The sequence below is a fragment of the Lineus longissimus genome, chromosome 3 (genome assembly GCF_910592395.1).
Source record: "Lineus longissimus chromosome 3, tnLinLong1.2, whole genome shotgun sequence".
Taxonomy (NCBI): domain Eukaryota; kingdom Metazoa; phylum Nemertea; class Pilidiophora; order Heteronemertea; family Lineidae; genus Lineus; species Lineus longissimus.
This window is the reverse complement of record NC_088310.1, coordinates 15,789,018-15,807,591: the sequence shown is the minus strand read 5'-3', so window position 1 is coordinate 15,807,591 and position 18,574 is coordinate 15,789,018. Positions and strand designations below refer to the sequence as shown.

General features: G+C 43.2%; 1 protein-coding gene across 1 annotated transcript in view; it reads right to left on the bottom strand.

Moving 5' to 3' along the window:
* The window catches only part of LOC135484973 (uncharacterized), a 58,888-nt gene that overhangs the window by 37,437 nt on the left and 2,877 nt on the right, over positions 1–18,574 (bottom strand). Inside the window, exons 2-3 of the mRNA XM_064766692.1 lie at positions 16,650–16,863; positions 7,922–8,016 (exon numbers count right to left, since the gene is read on the bottom strand). The gene's annotated coding sequence lies outside the window, so the exon portion shown is untranslated. The remainder of the gene's footprint in view (positions 1–7,921; positions 8,017–16,649; positions 16,864–18,574) is intronic.

Genomic DNA, 18,574 nt, shown 5'->3' with positions numbered 1-18,574 from the left:
TTTGCACAACGGCCTAGATAATCTTTGTTCTACCGTTTGGCATATACCTGAAATGGCCTCTTATTTTTTAGTGTGAAAATCACATGGCAACTGTTGAGATGGTCCCCTAATTCCAGATCTTAATTTTAATACAGAAGTTGGCTGAAAGCAACTGCTGATATGGTCCCCTAATTCCAGACCTTAGATTCTATTGACTCATGAGAAAACCCCCAGTCTGCAGACGGTATGCAGCATGCATTTTCTGCCCGCCGCCACGAGGACTGCCAGATTGTCATTTGCAGCTTAAAGATACCAATAATGGCAAAAACATATACAAGGTTATATTATGCCACTACAACCACCTCTATTCTCGGTGTTGTTACAACCATGATCACAGCGTAACTACGGACCACGGCATATGTGGTCCTTTAGTGAATAACACACAGCACCGGTATACGTATTGTAACAAGAACAGTCCCTTGGAATTCACTACAACATCAGTTCTAAATACTAGCATATACCCATGGAGCGGGCAAAGTTGAAATGTAGTATACATTAGTTAAATGGGCACGATGATTGAGCTACATTAAATTTTTAACGTTACTGAAGTTTTATTGAAGGTTAAACACGAAATTAACTGCATTTAGGGACTTATTGCTGCTATCTACATGCAACCCCCAATAGATTGATTGGAGTTCGCTATTTTGCACAATGCATTGAGACCAGTGACAGCAGGTCCTGTTCCAAATAAGGCCCTCACATATTAGGCATATCACCTACCCACTCCCGTACCCAATGCCACTGTCGGACCAAAGCCAGGCGCATGGAGAGATGCAGAACGCAATTCAAACTGACAACATCAGTCAGTAAAGAATAAAACAAAGAGCAAGCGCTGGCCACTGTACATATTTTGTCCATCCTGGCATAACTGTTTATTGATACCCTGACTGCATGATAGATTCTGCAATCTTCAATCTTCGTTTTATAGACACCCTGTTCCAGTAGGCCACTCTGCAGAATTTGCCTTATCACTCAGGTCAGTGTTTCTCGAATATATAGAACTAAAATAGAACAGGCTAATCATTAATCTCCCTGCTAATACCCTGCACCATGGACCAGTTTCTCGAATAGAACTAAAATAGAATAGGCTAATTATTAATCTCCCTGCTAATAACCTGCACCATGGACCAAGGACCATGGACCAGGTCGTATTGCACTACATACGTGCTGGAAGCTAATACTGATGTGGCAGGGAGAATATGCGTGAAGTTTCTGTATGCTTTTGAGAATGAGCGGAGCTCTCCAGTCGACGTGCTCTCTGAAAAGTTGTTATTTATTCTAAAACCACGAAGATATTCGACGTATGACACCCTCAGTGACACTCTTACGTATAATCCAGACCTACGAAGCCAAAGGTTGCAAGAATTCGACGCATTTCCAAGGCCCAATTTTGAAACAAAAATTACCTCCTAAATAGCGGCCACAACGCGCATAATAGTATAGATGATATAGATACTTACTGGAATATCAAGCCTCTTGGCTGGAAAACCTTCCTTTCTATCTCGGAGTCAAATAATGAATAAAACCATGTCAATTGCAAAAGCAATGATGTATCAACAACAGCCATGCCAATGATATAAATGCAAGGAGACAAACTCCGGTTTCGTTCCCTTGTGGCTATCGAATTGTCGTTGGGTTACGGGACAGTAAACTTTCAGAACGGTTGCAACTTGACGCTGACCTCTCGTTAAAGACGGCCATGGATAAAACTCGCCAGAGTGAATCAATCGAGAAGCAACAAGGTGTTCTTTGTGCAGCAACTTCTCCGGCTGTTGTGGCCAAAGTTAGGTTCCAAAAAGGAAAAAAGTCAGGCAGTCATTAAGCAAAACAGCAGGACAAACCAAGCAGGCCAGCTGAAGGTAAACCTCAGGCCAAGTCTAAAGGAAAGGGTAAATTATGTCAGAACTGCGGTCTCAACCATGATAAAAGGCCGTGCCCAGCTAAGGACGCGGAAAGTCATTTTTGTGCGAAGGTAGGTCACTACAAGAAGTGTTGCAGAACGCGCAAACGGGTCAACGGAATCCAGATTTCGGAAGGTCAGGAAATCGCATTTCTAGGATCGGTAAACGTGGAATCTGAGGACGACGATTTTAACTTATGGTCGAGTCGTGTAAAAATTTCTGGTCATGAGCTTGATTGGAAAATCGATACAGGCGCTGAAGTAACATGCCTGCCGCTACGCGATTATCGTGAGAGTTTCGGAAAACTTCACAAGTCCAATAAAGTCTTAGTTGGAGCTGGCAGCAACAAGCTTGATGTTCTTGGAATGTTTCATGCTAAGCTTGCTAAAGGGCAGCACGCCACATTGGCAGAGGTGTATGTTGTGCGCGGCCTAGCAAAACCGTTGCTAGGAGATAAAGCGATTCGTAAGCTAAATCGTGTGTCAGTAGTCCGCGCCGTTTGTAAAAGTCAACTCACCAAATGGAAAAAACAGTTCCCAGAACTTTTCGCAAATCTTGGGAAAATGACTGGTGAGTACGAGATCAAGTTGGAAGACAGTGCGAATCCGTACGCAATTTCATCACCACGTAGAGTTCCCATACCGCTCTATAATAAAGTGAAAGCCGAACTGTTACGTATGGAAAAATTAGGGGTGATCTCAAGAATAACTGAGCCTACCAATTGGTGCGCGGGAATAGTCGTTGTTCCAAAATCCAATGGAACTGTTAGGATCTGTGTGGACCTAACCAAGTTAAATGAGAGTGTAAAACGTGAGAATTTCATTCCGCCATCAGTTGACTCTACATTAGCGCGGCTCAGTGGAGCCAAAGTTTTCTCTAAGCTAGATGCAAATTCTGGCTTTTGGCAAATTCCTCTTAGCAAGGAGTCGTCCTGTCTTTGCTGTTTCATAACGCCATTCGGGAGATTTGTTTTCAACCGCCTTCCTTTCGGGATTTCATCAGCTCCTGAAATCTTCCAGCGCAGGATGCAGGAGATGTTAGATGGTCTGGAAGGGGTAGTGTGCCACATGGACGATATTCTAGTGTTTGGGGCTGATCAGGCAGAACATGATGAGAGACTCAAAGCTGTTCTTCAGAGAATTAAAGATGCTGGTGTCACACTTAATGAGGCCAAGTGTGAGTTTTCAGTTGACAGGGTTAAGTATCTTGGGTACTTGATCACAGCCGAGGGAATATTTCCAGATAGTGACAAGATAAACGCTATCCAGAAAATGGCTAAACCGCAAAATGTGTCAGACATTAGGCGTTTCCTTGGCATGGTAAATCAGTTGGAAAAGTTTATTCCTAACTTAGCGGACAAAACCGAGCCTCTTAGGTCTCTTCTCAGCAAGAAGAATCAATGGTGTTGGAGGTCATCTCAGGACCATGCTTGCCAGGACTTGAAAGCATGTTTGTCTTCTACAACGGTACTCGCAATGTACGACCCAAGCCGGGACACTCTTGTTTCTGCGGTTCATCCTCTTTCGGGTTAGGTGCCGTGATAAAACAGAAGCAGGAGGACGATATGTGGAAGCCTATTGCATATGCGTCGCGATCATTATCAGACACTGAGAAAAGGTATGCGCAGGTGGAAAAGGAAGCATTGGCGTCAGCCTGGGCCTGCGACCGATTCCAAGTGTATCTTCTGGGTAAGCGCTTTACCCTAGAAACGGACCATAAGCCGCTTGTTGCGCTACTAGGTTCGAAGAGTGTCGATGAACTGCCTGCGAGAGTTCAACGTTTTAAACTGCGTATGATGCGTTTCTCATATGTCATCGTACATGTTCCGGGGAAAGAACTTTATACTGCAGATACGTTGTCCAGGGCACCTATATCTTCGCCGTTGTCTACTGTCGAGGAAGGATTTGCGCAGGATGTAAAAGCGTATGTTGACATGGTTGTTGAACACCTACCTGCGACGGAGAAAAGGCTCGAGGAAATCCGTCAAAAACAGGATGAAGACGAAGTTTGCCGTCAGGTTGTCAAGTATTGTCAAGACGGATGGCCTGACAGACCATTTGTTAAAGGGGCAATACTGCCATATTACCAGGTTGCCGGTGAACTGACTGTTATGGATGGACTATTGATGAAGGGAACCAGAATAGTCATTCTACATGTATGCGCTTAGAACTGTTGGACAAAATCCATGAGGGCCACCAAGGTATCACTAAGTGCAGAAGGCGAGCCCAAGAATCAATGTGGTGGCCGGGACTCAGTTCACAAATAGGGTCACTAGTCCAGAACTGTAACATTTGTGCTCGAGAGCGGGTAGTTAGGCATGAACCAAATATTACCACCGAATTCCCCAAGAGACCATGGCAGGTTGTTGGCACTGACTTGTTCGAGTTTAAAAAGCGCCATTATCTAGTAGTGGTGGACTGTTTTTCTCGCTACATCGAAATTGCTAAGCTGACCGAGCTCTCGTCGGGGGCTACTATCAATCATCTTAAATCGATCTTTGCTAGACATGGTGTGCCAGAACGGGTACGTTCTGACAATGACCCTCAGTATTCAGCGCAGGACTTCGCAGACTTTGCCGATGTGTACACATTTCAACATGTTACAAGTTCCCCGCTTTACCCGCAAGGGAACGCAGAAGTTGAACGTGCTGTAAAAACTGTTAAAGGACTAGTGAAGAAAGGCAAGGATCCATATTTAGCTTTGCTGACTTACAGAGCTACACCACTGTACCATGGGTACAGTCCCGCCGAACTTTTGTTTGGGAGACGTCTTCGTACGAACTTACCGCAACATCCAAATTTGCTGGCCCCAGCATGGCCAGATCTAAACAATCTTGCACAAACAGAACAGGATTATCGCATGAAAATGGCAAAAAACGCAGACAGGTGTACAGGTGTTGTCAGATCTTTGCGAAGGAGAGAAAGTTTGGGTGTGCGATAAAAACATTCCCGCCATAATCACGGGAAATGCTGAAACACCGCGGTCGTATACTCTGGAGACTGAAACAGGATCATCTTTGAGACGAAATCGCAGGAGTCTACGTCGGCTTACTCCGAGACTGGATCTCCAGGACAATCCAGCTGATGAATCAGTGCAGGAGAACATTTTGCCTCCCCCAGAGAGACAGAGTATTGTGTGGCCAAACGCTGGACAATCTTCTGAGAATGGCCAGAATAATGTTCAATCAGATCAAAGTGTCTCTAGCACGACTGTGAATAATTCTCCAAGACGATCTGCTAGTTGTTCTGATCAATATGTAACCAGGTCAGGCAGGGTTTCAAAATCTGTCATTAAACTAGATATTTAGGGTGTGAGAGTGACCGAGGGATAATCTGAAATTTCAGTGACATTTCATAGAGAAATCTAAGTAATGATTTTCAAATAGTGCTTTTGTGGTATTCTCTCTATACTTGAGGATGTGATTTCATATTCGGATTAGTTGGAAGTTATCGAGTTAAAATGTTTATGTTTAGAGTTTCAATATCTTTTACATAAGTAGTGTTTACTCTCCAACGTATTTTGGACTTTCGTTTGTCTTAAGTATAGACAGGAGTCAGTAGTAGCCGAGTAGGATTTGAGATATATTTCCACAGCATCTTAGTTTTGACTTAGTTAAGCTAATTTTCTACGTGTTTGTATGTTTGTACACATAGTTTGCCTAGACCAGACTTTAGGTTGTGATGCATCCTGGGTTACTGGAAATTGGACTTTCAAAGGACTGAAAGGGGATGTAGTGTAATCTGAATAAATGGGTCATAGAGTTTGAGGTGCTGCCACCTCGTGATAGATTAGGGTACTGTACAAAATTGCTGTCATGTTCTAGAAATATACTTCAAGTGTTCAGAGTTTAAATCCATCGTTATCTTCTTTAGGAACGCCCATCGGCAACTGAACAGTGACCGACTAAGATACTCGAGTTTCTGTCCTGTACCATGCTGACCGCTGCTTCTAAAACAGAACTTGGTGTTGTGTAAAAGTCATCAAGCTAACATATCTTCTGAAACATTTCTGATCAATCTCCATTTATAGCCCCAATGTCATGATATTCAATTATCTTTTTTACTAAATGTATGTGTGACCACCAACACGAAAACAGTATCTTTGTGCTGAATATATATGACTGACAGACAATTCCATTTATAGTGGAAACTTTGATATTCCAAGTACAGTTGGTAAATATTCACAACAGATGTGCGTGTATTCACTTGTAGACTATGTAGTGTATGCGTGTGTGTGTGTGTGTACATATCCAGGACAGGCGAGTGAAGTTGAAAGGGTGGATGCCGTCCTGGGTGCCGACAAATGGTACCCAGGTTCGAGATCGACTGGACAATAAGCACCCTGGGTGCCATTACACTAGACAAACAGCACCCAGCGTCTTCTTCTACACTTTTTCTACACCTACAACCGAGGTTGGCCCCACGCCGATGTCACGTGTCACGATAACCATCATTTTGCAAAATGGCGCCTATCCCTGTTTTCGACCGCGCTCTAAAAACTTTTCTTTCATCAATTCTATCTTATTCAAACGGGGTAGTCTTCTCTAAGGGGAGAGAGATAAAGGACGATTTAGTCGAAGTTGTGCAGGGTGAGGAAGGGCCTGATTATATGACCTATAGGCCTAAACGCGTTTTTTTCTGTTTATCTGTTCTTTTTATTTCGCGCACTGCTAATGCCGCAAGTACCACGGCGCGAGATAAAACGAGATTGCAAGAAACGTGCTCGTCCCTAAGATCCGTAAGCCAGGCAAAAAGAAGCTGGGTGCTGTTTGTCTAGTGTAATGGCACCCAGGGTGCTTATTGTCAAGTCGATCTCGAACCTGGGTACCATTTGTCGGCACCCAGGACGACATCCAACCTTTCAGCCCGAGTGAAGTAACACAAATCATCGCCCTTCACACGCAACCAAAGTTTCTACATGACCGAGTCTTGTTGAGTCGTAAACACTATCTGGTCTTAATAATTTAGTTTATATGAACTTTTCGGGTAAAAGAACTTGAGTATTCCTTTACATTGTCTCAAGTAAGTTGAATGGAACTTCTGCAGCTTTTGTTGGCCAAAGATCTACACTCGAATCGTCTCGGGCTTCACTGTCAGTAGTTTCTTGCATGCACATGTTTATGTACATTTCTCCTGTTTTTGTTCAATCGAATGAAATAGACTGGTTTTGTTTTATCTCAACTTTGCCTTCTTTTCTTAATGCTCGTGGTTGCACTTAGATTAGTATACAGTCATTTTGTAAAAACGAGCCCTCTCTTTAAAAGCTGGTAACAGTTGTCTTTACCTTTACTGATGACAAAATCACGACACGAACAATGATACAAGACATAGCGTTGAGGGAGCCAAGGGCATGGGATTTATTGCGACGGCTGAAATTGATCGTCAGATTATCCTGATTATACAGGAATTTAACATCGTTACCTCAAATTGCAGAAAAAATACCTCGAAAACGATGCTTTTCCTTGATGTCATTTTGATAAGAATGACCGTAGCTCCTACTTATGCAGATATCATTTCATTATATCAGAAGAAGAATTTTATCAGTAAATTAATATCTAGCTCGCCGTACAGCATTTGGTAGGATTGAATTCTGCAATGCATGCGCCTGTGAACGAGGTTCTTTGTCGATATGCCCTTGTGTCCAGTATTTCACACACAATGGGTGTATTCGACTCCCTGTTCTCCACCGATCTGGAACAGACCGAGAACAGGCGAACACGTTCCCGAGTCTCGAACGGATTAGTACTGTTGTCATAGCTACCCTACCGGAACCATGGGAAAACCCCGGCTGGAAAGTTATTTCCATCAACGAACAAGGCGCGATAAAATCCATTTTCCGCCTTACGACTCGTCGATAATGTTGAAAATTTAATGCGTACAAGTGCACATTTACATTTTTTAGTTGTATAGCGGGTTAAAGCTGTTCAAGACATTGTTTTATTGTTGAAATCGCACAAAAAATAACGTAAAAAGTAGACGAACCTTGTGGGTGCGGGCAGCGAAACTATCAACAAACAACTCATAGGACTCGACGGGATGATTTGCTTTAATACGAATTTCTGTGTCGTCCGTGAAATCTACAAAGATACAAAAATGAAGCTAACATGAGTAATTTGCCTCAGATAAAACAAGGACAAGGAGGTGCTGCCAACTGGTGTTTTGAATCGGAATTACAAGGCAGACCGCATGGCAGGTCACGTGACCCCGCAAAAGGGTGCGATGCAGGGTGTCCCAAAATAACTCAGCTGTAAATACTCTATTAAACAGTAATTTGGGCTAATAGAACGTTCGAAAGGAACACCAATACAATGATAATACATCAAGTTTCACCTAGGCAACTATAGTTAAAACATACAGCTCACGCATAGCGAGATTTCGAAATGACATTGCCGAGAAAAGGGGCCCAGGAAATCACCCCCCCCCCCTCGCTGAAGGATTTTTCATTTAGCATGATTCCAATAATCATAGTAAACCACTTCAATAGTGCACCCCAATTTCAATATTGAACCCAAATTTCAATATTGAACTAGGACTGCAATATTGAACCCCCGCCTCCATCACTCCATCAGTCACTATTAAAAGACAAAGTAAACAATTTGGCGGAATACACGGGGTTCAATATTGAAATTGGGGTTCAATATTGAAATTGGGGTTCAATATTGAAGTTCGGGTTCAATATTCAATGTTGAAGCCAGTGGTTCAGTATTGAAATCATGCTTTATTCAGTAATCCTACAAAGATAAGTGAATAAATTATTCAAGACACTAAAGAGGGAGGTCAAATATAAAAACAGTACGCTAGAATAATGTATTTGTACGTTTGTTTATGTATGGTTGATGTTTTCTTTTTTGAAAATATCTGATTTCAATATTGAAATCGATGGTTCAGTGTTGAAGTCAGGTTTGAATTTTGAATTTTGAATATTGAATGAGCCTTCTGGGCTTTCGTAGATTTGGGAACAGGAACGGTTCAAGAACGCATTCTCGCGTGTTCGACTCCTTCGAGAACACCGTTCTTGGTTCGAGAACGGGGAGTCGAATACATCCAATAAGTCCATACCAAGGCCTGTACATGTCAGTGTCGACAGTGAGCTTCCACCTGAGGGCGAGCTTGTGGATCATGTTGACTACCGTCTTGGGTACTGTCAGGGATTAAGACAATGGGTGTATGGAAATTCTCAAGACGAAAGTACGGTGGTCACGGAATGAACCTAACACAACGACTCGTATCTAGCAAATGCTTTTATTCTTTAGAAAGTAATCCCGTCGTCGGGTATGGCGGAGGGATACATATTACAACACAATAAAGTCAAGCGACGTAATCAGTGGGCCTAGTCGATACTCTATTTCAGATTGATTCACAACATATTCCCCCCATTGGAGGAACTCCAATAGTAATCAATCCTAATTACTGGATAGTTAGAGTTAATCAACCCGCTGTAGCGTTGGTAAACAACTTTACAACCATGTATACAATCTATTAGTGCTACAACAATAACCATAACTTCCAAAAAGTTAGAGAGCTGTTTAGACAGAATGATAAACACAGGTAATATTAGGACCCACTAAACCAGGGTAACTGAGAAAGAGGTCGAAATACAATGAATTTTAACTGAATATAACCTAGAATCGGTTCTAAGACATCAAAACACTCCATACAAAATTCACGCCCCGTTCATTATTATGCAGTAAGTCTAGTTTTCGCGCCACAATGACCGACCAATCGATCGCTGTTGCACGCCTGGTCACTTTCTAGCGGTCAATGTGAATTGGTCGATAATCACTCGGGCAAATCTTGTGTGTGGGAAATGCCGAGTTATACAGGGTGTACCTAAAAAATGAAAACAGCGCAGGATCAAACAACGGTAGGCCCTACTTGTGATCGTATAGAACCATCTGTGATGATGTTGCCGGATGCGGGGGGTGGGGGTGGCAGAAATCGATCCTTTCATGACTGACAAGTATAAAGTTCACGGTAAGCTAAGGTCGCTGGGGTCAAAGGGTACTTTTCCAGAACGCAACCGACTGTGGCCAAGTCACGGGCCTAGGATAGGGTCATTGTGTTGTATTTCAATGGAAATTCTTTTTAAAACATTGTCCTTATGCAATTGCACGCAATTTTAGTCGGTCGAGAGAGTATAAAATGACCTCCCTTCCAATACATTTCATCCGTTTGCACGCCCACCAAGCCGACGGTATGGACGCGTTGCCGAAAAGATACCGGAGTTACTCCGTTCAAGAGAAACTGAAGTACCTAGACGACTTCGAGGCTGCACTTGTGGCTGGAACTGTTCGCACCATGAAACAGTTTGCAGCTAAGTACAACATTCCGTATGGGACAACACGCTATTGGAACCGATTCGATATGGAACAGAAGCTTGAAAACGGCCACAAACCGAGTTCCCGGAAGTGCAAAGCAAAGAACGTGGGCACGTGGATGGTAGTGGAGAATGAACTGTTTGAATGGTACGACGGTGTCCGTGGTAGAAGAATTCCTGTCTCCGTGAAAGACCTCAGGCAAAAGGGACTGGAACTGTTCCAAGCGTGGTGGCAAGAACTAGACGAGGTGGATAGGGAGGACATTGCGAACGCCAAGCCAATCAGGCATGAATTCCGAGCATCTTGCGGATGGGCCGATGGGAGATAAAAAAGAGGAATAGCATTTCGTACAGAAAGGTGAATAAAAACACTACCCAGTTACCGGTTGATGCCGCTGACCGTTGTGAACGCTTTCGAAATAACGTTACCGATTCCATTGACCGATTTGGGCTGGAGATGCGATTTGTCATAAACGCTGATCAGACTTTCTTTCTCTTCGATATGCGACCAATGTATACGTGCGCAAGAACGGGCACGCAAGTCGTAGACGTAAGGACATCACGATCGAACACGAAGCTGGGCTGCACCGTAACATTATGCATCTTCGCGAACGGCGGGAACTGCCTGACAACGTTTGCGTCTCTTCATCGCCCACAGGATGGGTTAGGGAGGAAACCATACACAATTGGACCGATAACGTTCTGGACCCATACCTTGATGAACAACACTGTGAACAGTTCCTCTTGATTCTGGACATGTTTCGAGTCCATAGGACAGAGCCTTTCTGTAACCGACTGATAGAACGAGGAGGCATCTTAGATTACGTACCGTCCTGCTGTACAAGCCTAGCCCAGCCTCTAGACGTCAGTTATGAAAAGCTTCAAATGCAACGCACGACAGGAATGGAAGACGTGGAACGTTGCGAATACCAACGACGATGGGCAGTGTGAGAAAATTACTTTGCGCCAGATCGTACAGATCATTTCGTTGGCATGGAATGGGGTCAGTGAGCAGGTTATTCACAATGGCTTCGAGAAAGCGCTGCGACCGCAACAGATTGAAGGTGGACAACAGCCAATAGGAGAGGATGAAAACGTCGATGGCATGGAGTTTTATGATGTTCTTGACTACCAAGAACTGTAACAGTTCAGTCTTCCAATTCTGAGGACTTCACCAATGAATTTGGACTGTTTCCTTTGAGAATTAAAGATGTTATCAGGGAACACATCCAAAATACGTTTACGTTTGAAATGATGGAGCACTATTTTGGCAAACTTTCTTCAGAAATCTATACTTTGTCACTGAGGCACTTGCTATCGCCATTCCCCTCAACTACGTCCCGATCAACTGGTTCAGTGTTTTACAGAACACCCTGTATACCTCTTATCAATGAAAACCAAGTAGGCAGGCTTTTGAATACCCCACGAAATCGATCTGACTAACGGGTGACATTGACCGCTAGAAAGTGACCAGGCGTAGTGCAACAGCGAGCGATTGGTCGGTCATTGTGACGCGAAAACTAGACTTACTGCATAATAATGAACGGGGGCGTGAATTTTGTATGGAGTGTTTTGATGTCTCAGAACCGATTCTAGGTTATATACAAATTAAACATTATCACATGACTTTACTATGCGCATCATAGGCGAGGCGTGGCTGCACGTCCTCAAGTCCAAGAGTCAATTCAGGGGAAGAGAGACATCAGTGTTACAATGCCTCCAGTCCATAGTAGTCTAAAAGTCAACACACAATAAGCGAGATATATCACAAATTATATTAATCATCCACCTTCCATGACTGAATGAATAGCGCACATAAGGGCAGAGCACGTCGTACACCCTTTTACAAATCTAGTCTTGCTCTCGGGCGGACAACCCTACCAGACCGAGTTACCTGGACAGGTGTATCGGTGTCAGTCGAATTGACCTGAACCGCCTCCTCAGAGCTGTTGCTGAAGCCACCAGTTTCTGGACAAAAGGAATATTCATCACACACCTCTAAACAATGTAATCGCTGTATAGATCTAACAGATCGATTTTTTTTCAGCTCACTTAAAGAGGCCTTCAAAAGATTCCAACACTTGGAAGTAGCATGAGGCTTACTACACACCTCACAAACTATAGACGAACAAGAACGATCCTGGTATTTGGCATTACCGTTACCTTTCGAATGAGGGGTTGTTGACGTTGACTGAAGAGCTGCAGCAGTAGGAAAAGAGGCAGGAGACAAGTCATCACGGAAGGTTTCAGCGTTTTCTCTTCTCCGAAGTTCCTTCTTCAAGAATGACAAGAGATGATCAAGGTCAGCTTCCTTGCCTTCGGTGTTTCGTGCCCACTCCAGTCGGATTTCATTGGGAAGACAAGATAAAATCATAGGAGTTAGAAACACACCATAATGATCGCCCCTTACACCAAGAGCCTCTAAACTGCGTACATGAGATTGAAGATCATCATACAATGAAAAAGTTGACGTATGTCGTTGTAAGGAGTTGTGCCCATCTTCAACAGACTTTGTTTGTGAGCAAAGACAATCTTTTCCTTCCTGCTGTAACGATCATTCAACAGCTGACATGCAACAGAATAATGTTCAACACAGACACCGAGTCCAGCTATACACTTCTTAGCGTCTCTTTCAAGCAAGGAGTCCAAGTAAGTAAACTTACTAATGATAGGCATGTCGGAATTGTCAATTATTGCTGTAAATTTGTCCCAAAATCACTGCCACTGCTTGACATCACCAGAAAACTTGGGCAGTTCAACTTTTGGAAGACGTACTGAAGCTTTCGATTTACCGGAACTGAAATCAACATAAACATCCGGATCAGCAGAAATGGCGGATGCCGACAAACGTCTGGTGCATAAATCGTCTAGTTTACGCGCAGATTCGTATTTCAAAAAGTCTACTGTACGGTTGGCCTTAACAAGTTCACGAGACACTACATCTAGGTACTTTCCCGCTTCATCAATAGAACGATCTAAGACAGCGTCGTCGTCACAAAAACTCTCAACGAGCTCCTCGGCCTTTAGATAGGAAGTTTGTCGTCGGTTGAAATCGTCAATCGCAATTTGCAATTCTGTCACGTCAGCGTCGCCATCTTGATTTATCGCAGCCAATTTCTTCTCCGCTCGCGTGAGCCAACCTTTAGCCGCCTTCCTCGACTTGAGCGCTTCATCCATTTCCCAATCTTCACACACCTACTTGTTGTTGCTTGTTCCCGGGTTTCGGCACCAAATTGTCAGGGATTAAGACAATGGGTATATGGAAATTCTCAAGACGAAAGTACGGTGGTCACGGAATGAACCTAACACAACGACTCGGATCTAGCAAATGCTTTCATTCTTTAGAAAGTAATCCCGTCGTCGGTTATGACTGAGGGACACATATTACAACAGAATAAAGTCAAGCGACGTAATCAGTGGGCCTAGTCGATACTCTATTTCAGATTGATTCACAACAGGTACTGTGCTGCTCTTGGGAAAACTTTTTCACCAATGAATGAAGTTTGAGACAAATTCTTAGGTTGTGGTATTCGACATGGATTACATAACCATAGACAAGCATTGAGTAAAAGGCCTACCGGATCATATCCGGATCTTATCCGGACCATTTCCTTTTTATTGTGGGTTTTGGTGGCTTTCAAATGTATGCAATGTGTGTAACATTGCGCTATGTGCACAACTCCGTTCTGACACACTATTCCTCCCGAGTCGCTTCGACGCACCCCCATATTCCCCTCGAGACGCTTCTTATATTTGTACTGAAGTTTTCCGGGATGCATCAGAGACGTTGTTTCATAGCCAGATTATTGATCAATGGTCCTATTTTCGGATCTTGCCATGGTAAATGTCCAGAAAAAATGACGAATTACTTACTATTTTTCACGTTTTGATAGTAAAGGCGATTACATGTATTAGTGGCCGTCTTAGATCTTATATACATTCGTTCTAATGTATTCTTCCACGGTAACCATAGCAATTGTCCGAAAATAGAAATATCTAAAATGGCCATTTCATTTTGATAACTTTTCTCCGGAGTTCCTGGATTGGTCAAAAGTTCAGTCAACATGCCTTTGTTCACATTCGCGATGTAGATGTCTTTTTTCGCAGGGACCGCGGCAAATGCTCCCTAAATACGAATGTGAATACATACTCTTGCTCTGGGCCTTTGTAGTTCGTGGCGAGACGTCAGTGTGTTCTTGTCCGCAGATTGTTTTTCAGGAACCAGATCGCTCCAGTGATGTTGTTTTTCTCGAGTCAAACAAGGGCGATATGACTTTTTATAGACTTGATTTGTACAGTGTTGTTCCGTCTTACTTATGCTGCCGTATTTTAAACTCTCATTTTATTTTGTATCTTTGCAGGTCCTTCTATACGAGTTGTAAACCAACGCATGAAGATAGTCTTTCGTGTAACTACCTACCACACACGTGTATCAAGAAAAACACATTCTACTTTTGATTCACAAATAATTTGTTTCAACGTAAACAATATGCAGGAAATACTTTGCCGTGTCTTGGGTACATGACCACGAACGGAATCTGAAAATATTTCCTTCCGAAACAAAGACGCTATAAAGAATCAAAAGTTAGACAATGTTTTAATTGACACGTAGTAAAGCCACGCGTCTTTTCTTACCGATACGAATGCCATTCGAACCAGAGTTTATACTTTATTTTTTTCTGTAACTTTCTTCTTTCTTCTGTACGTTTTCAAAGTGAATTAAGACTGAAATGACGACGAAAAGAACGGACCAGCAACTGTCAAGAAACTCGCATGGTCGTCGACTTCACTGTGGCGCCGCAGACGTTCTTCATAAAAACCAGAAATCGGGCAAATTAGGGAATCCCTGGAAATAGGGCGAGGTTGAGTATTACCAAATATCCAATAATAAAAACTCGCCCCATTTCACCAGTATACCAGCCAAAAATAAGGGAAATCCTTAGCCTCGTTTTCGGGGTGACCCAGTTCGGACGCCATGCTGTTTCTTGAATGTACGGGCCGCGAATATCCTGCCGATTTTCTGCCGATTTGGACCTAATTACAAGTTCGTTTGAAGTTTGTGATGCTCAGTTCTTTGTAGAGTTTTCAAATGCGCGCCATGAAACATGAGTTTCCCAACTCTGAACACCGACTTGTCACACACACAAACTCGAAAATAGCCAACATGAGGTCTCATTAGGAAGGTTTTTTTTGTATTTATGCGTGGCCAACCCATAGTTCCTAAAAAAATCATTGATTTCTTTGTCCTCACAGCGGCCAGTGTTGATTTAGCAGTTGTTTTGACAAAGACATGTTATTTGGAGTTTCTGAAACCCAGAGTGCTACTGAATAGGCGGCTAACAAGAAACTACGCATTTTACTGTTGTTGCTGACGTATGTGTACACTGTTCACTTGGGATGTGCGTCGGGCCCGTGTTGAAATGCCGTCCAGTGCCAGTTGGTGCGTTTTTCGCTGATTTGTGCAAAATTCAACATATCTCAAAAGTTCAATGGTTGACACTCGATTCTTTAAAACATTTTTGCAGCGTAAGCACCTGTCTTTCACAGGAAATAAGAAATAAAATGCCCGATTTAACATCCTGCAGAATCAGGGCAATCGGGCGTTTCCAGTGATACACGACACAAATGGTTTGTCCTCATGCAATCACATTGGAAACGCATTTTAAAATAGATGTTACGTCCTGTTAACGGGGCACGTCACCATCGCGTACATTCGAGTAAAACTCCCTAACGAGACCCGAAGTCCCAATGATAAAGCGGCTAATTCGAGTTTGTGGCATATGAACTACTGGATGGAGTGAGTTGCGTTCGGCGCTCTGTCCAGGCATCCAGTTCGTTACGACCTCCGACGGATGTGCGAGTTATGCAAGTGAAAAGTAAAAACTCATAACATAATAATGAGGAGTATAAATGAAATGACATAATGGAGACATTCGAAATGTATAGTTATTCTTAACACCGTCCCAAATCAGAACAATTGGGCGAAATTATATTCTGACAAATTCGCGTCAATTCTACTCGGAGCCATAACGCCAGTGTAGAGCAAATCAATAGAATTAAACCGGATCCAGAAGAACACAAATACACCCATTGGGCATTGTGGTGGGCGTATACTAGCGGCTACGAAAACAAGGCAACAATTTGTGGCACTTGGAACACGATAATCGGTTTTGAAAGTTAACAAAGGCTTGGTCTCCAGTTCACTATATATATAAATTCGGCAAAGTGCTGTCAAGACCTTCAGGGCAGCAATGTATGCCTTGCAATCGAATTAATCCTTTGATGGGGTTTCTATCATCGCACCAATTTTCTAACGTTTGCAGACAATACGATGTGCGAAGCCGCCAATGTGATTTGCTAGCTTTATATTTGCAACTTTATGTGTTTACTCACCGTGCAACTATGGAATTGTGGCCTTGTATTGAACACTGTTGGTCAGACTGCTGATTATGGTCCATCACCTAGCTAGGATTGAGATCACCGAGGGATTTCTGGACAGAATCTTTCATCTCCTAGCATCGTGTACCATCGGCTGTCATCTTTTACCACCATGGACACCTCGGCCGTCATTTCGTATCATGGATCAAGCAAAGTTATTTGGCCAGAGCTTAAATGATAAAAATCTATAAAGATTCCAAAATATGAGAAGACCAATCTTTATTCTCATTATTCTTCGTTATCAGCGACCAAGGCCCCTGCCAAAACCAACTCCTCCTGCAACAGAAAAGAGATTTTATTCGTATCTCGGGAGGGTCAGGGTGATTGCGATGGCTAAATTTATTCCATCCTTCCTAACACACACCAAGTCGGCAGCATAGACCTGTAAACAAAGTTTGTTATGGTTTTCTAAGTCAACTGGGTCCTTATTCACGAAGCTTCCGTAAGGACTTACGGTACCGTAAGACATACTTACGGCACCGCAAATATTTCCGCTGTATTCACAGAGCGACCGTAACTTTGCGGATCCGTATGTCAGGACCGCAAATCTGCGTGAGGTCCTGCGCCGTCCGCAAGCATTACTACAGATATACCGATTTGTAATGGCAGTCGCATTGATAGTCGAGGAACAAATAAACAGGCGTGCGTGGAGGCATCAGCGAGTGTTTCGGGACAGACTTCAGCCATTCGATATTTATGATGACAGAGACCTCATATCACGGTACAGGATGCCAAGGCATGTTTTGATGGAAGTGATAGATCTGATTCGTGACGAAGTCGAACACCCAACCAATAGGTCGCATGCAATACCAGCTGTGCTTCAAATCCTATGTGCAATCAGGTATTACGCAACTGGAAGTTTTCAGCTTGTTACGGGAGACCTCGGTAATATAAGTCAGCCATCCATATCCCAAATAATCTTCACAGTTTCGTCTGCTCTACAAGAGGTGTCTGCCAGGATAATTCGATTTCCGATGGACCAAGCTGGACAAAATAGAGTGAAAGAAGGTTTTTACAGTGATGACCGCAGGATCCCAAATGTCTTGTGATGTGTAGATGGTAGTCTCGTGCCGATCAAGCGCCCTTCACAAAATGAAGAGGCTTATTATGCAGGCATCAATACCCAGCAATAAACGTGCAAGGTGTCTGCTCCGAGGATAAAAAATTCCTCAACACAGTTGCAAATTGGCCAGGGGCTGCTCATGACGCGTTCATTTGGCGCCAATGCCATCTCAACCGGTTGTTGCAGAATGGTGGAGGAAACGATGGCTACCTACTTGGAGACAGTGCGTATCCCTTGGCGCCGTGGCTTTTGACACCAATTCGAAATCCAGAAAACGAGGCAGAGAGGAGGTATAATTCTCATCACAGACGTATGAGACAAAGAATTGAGGGAACATTTTCGAGGTGGAAAATGCGGTGGTTGTGCCTACATAGAGATGGTAAGTAGTGCCATAAAACCGCTGTTGTAAGGTCTATACAGTGCCATCATTATCCATTAAAGTTTGGCTATCTTTGACTTTATTGTCAGGTTTCAGAAAGAGTGGACCTACATTAAGTATGTAAAACTCATTTGCATTTCTTGTAGGTGGCAACCTTACACTCCGGCCGGAGAGAAGTTGCAAGGTTATCATGGCAACTGCTGTCCTCCATAATATATGTGAGGTGCATGGTTTACCAGTGCCACGGGGTGCACCACCTAACTTGGTGGACGATGCAGACTTGGACAGAAACCCCCCACTCTATCCAGATGATGTGGATGGTCAAGCTGTAAGGAACAGAGTAATCAGACAAAATTTCGGGAATTGAAGTATGTAATTATTCAATAATACAATACATAGTTGCAATACAGAGTGGCTTCCGCATACATTACTTGATAA